The sequence below is a fragment of the Malurus melanocephalus genome, unplaced genomic scaffold (assembly GCF_030028575.1).
Source record: "Malurus melanocephalus ecotype Western Australia unplaced genomic scaffold, MMel_1.1 scaffold_126, whole genome shotgun sequence".
Lineage (NCBI taxonomy): Eukaryota > Metazoa > Chordata > Aves > Passeriformes > Maluridae > Malurus > Malurus melanocephalus.
The window spans coordinates 681,947-684,033 of NW_026623358.1; the positions used below are offsets into that span (position 1 = coordinate 681,947).

General features: G+C 51.0%; 1 protein-coding gene across 1 annotated transcript in view; it reads right to left on the minus strand.

The window, feature by feature from the left end:
• Positions 1–2,087, minus strand: part of TFAP2A (transcription factor AP-2 alpha) — an 18,019-nt gene that overhangs the window by 12,430 nt on the left and 3,502 nt on the right. The window lies entirely within an intron of this gene.

Genomic DNA, 2,087 nt, shown 5'->3' on the forward strand with positions numbered 1-2,087 from the left:
GGTTGGAGGGGGGTAGAGGAGGGGGAGGAGGGGGAGGGGAAAGGAGAAAAGAAAAACAAAGATAAATATCAAACTGATTCTCCTCAAAATCGGCTTGAAAATTTCATCTATTGCGCGACGATGGGCAAATCATAGTCTCCAAGGCGGAGAAAAGCGGATATGGAGGTGCCTCTGCCTCTGATTACCCTTCCCAAATAATTAAGAGGCAGCCTCGGTTTTGAAAAAGCAATAATAACGGCAATAATGATAACAGCAATAATAGCAATAATTACAACAGGACTGCTTATAATARTTAATAAAACATTGCGACGGTACAGCGTGGATACACAACAGATCACGCTCCGGCTTTTCAGGAGCAGGTATTTCCCACAAATAAAAAGAATAATTCACAAGCGGGCATTATTGAAATAATAATTCTGCTACAACCCGAACTCCTTCCTCTGGCCCTAAACAGAACAGAGATAAACACTGTCGCTGAGATTTCCGATAACGCGTCCCAGGAAAACCCTGGAAAATCCAATTCCACTGCCATTTTGTTACCAGAAGACGCCGAAATAGGCTTTAAACAAACCGGTCGTTCCCCCCAAGAGTTTTAGAAATGTTTCGGGGCCAAAGCACTGCCACGGTCCCCCACCTACGGGGAGAACCGTTCCGATGCCCGGCCGAACTCCGGGCTCCCCGGCGTGCGATTTCGGAGCGGAGAGGGCAGCGGCGGCCCGGCAGCCGGGGAAACGGAGGAATGCGGCAGGCAGCCGGGGGAAGCGCCGCCCCGACGGACAAGCGGCACCAAAATGCGCCCGGGCGTTTCGGAACGGCTCTGCCGGCTCTCGAGGCCGGGCAGATGAGCCCACATGTACGTCTGTGGAAAAAGGAATGGCCTCCACGGAGGAGGATTCGAAGAACCGCGATCCCGAAAATGGGAAACGAGAAAGGGAGACTATTACGTTTGCAGGTGGCAAGGTGAAGGAATCGAAGCGGTAGGGTCCAAGCAAAGCGTTTTGCCGTTCTCTCGAAACACACCAAANTAAACCACCGAATTTATAAAAATGAAGGAAAGGGAAAAAAAGCCCTTTCTGGAAAGCTGGATGCGAAAGCCCCACTGCCACCGCCGACAACAATAGCAACACCCAGCACGCACCGAACCCCCTCCGAGAGAAACGTGAAGCAACTCACCATAGCCGAAAAACTGTGCACTAACATCTGCGAAGAGTCGGGGGTTACAAGTCAAGGTAGAAAAAATAACAAAAAGGCAGAGGAAAGGGACCGGCGAAGCGCGCAGCCCCCGGCGGAACCCCGCGGGTGCGGGTGCGGCGCGGGCGCGGAGGGAGCGCTGCCGGAGCCCGGCGCTAGGCGCGGGTGGCAGGACCGGGGCGCCGGGGCTGCTCCTGCACCGCGGGCGCGCCACGATAATCCATCAGAACTTGCACCGATCTCTGCTGCCCTTCATCGGGTGTTCCCAAGACGAGCTCTCTATCCTGGCGCGGTGTGAGGAGTCAAAGTTGGTTGCTTTTTTTCTTTTCTTTCTTTTTTTTTTTTTTTTTTTTTGTTTTTTTTTTTTTTTTTTTTTTTTTTCCCCCCTTTTTTTTTTTTTTTTTAGCGTGTGTGTGTTTGTTTCTTAATCCTTTTTTTTTCCTCTGACTCTTTCTTTTTCTCCTTTGACTTAGCTGCTGCTTCACTTGAGCTCCTAATAACAGATCTGCTGCCTTCCTGGAGACTCCTAATAGCAGATATTCATGACTATTAATATTACACGAACACTTAATAAGGGAAGAATGGCTGGAAATCGAGCGTGAAGCGAGAAGGCAACTCAAGGCAGAGCCTGTTCTAAATGACGTCCATTGAATGAAGAATCAGTGTATCTAATCAGAGATGGGGGAGAGGGAGAGGGAGAGAGAGACAAAAAGGGAGAGAGAGGGAGCGGGAGAGAGAGAGGGGGCACATGCTGCTGCGTCTGACGAATCACAGGAAAGGGGCAACATTTTAAAAGGTTGCAGGGCATGCAAAAGTGAAAGAGAAAGAGATCCGGAGAGAGGGAGAGGGTGGGAGCCAGGAGGGGGGTGCAGAAGGGGGGCGGGGGGCAGTGGAAG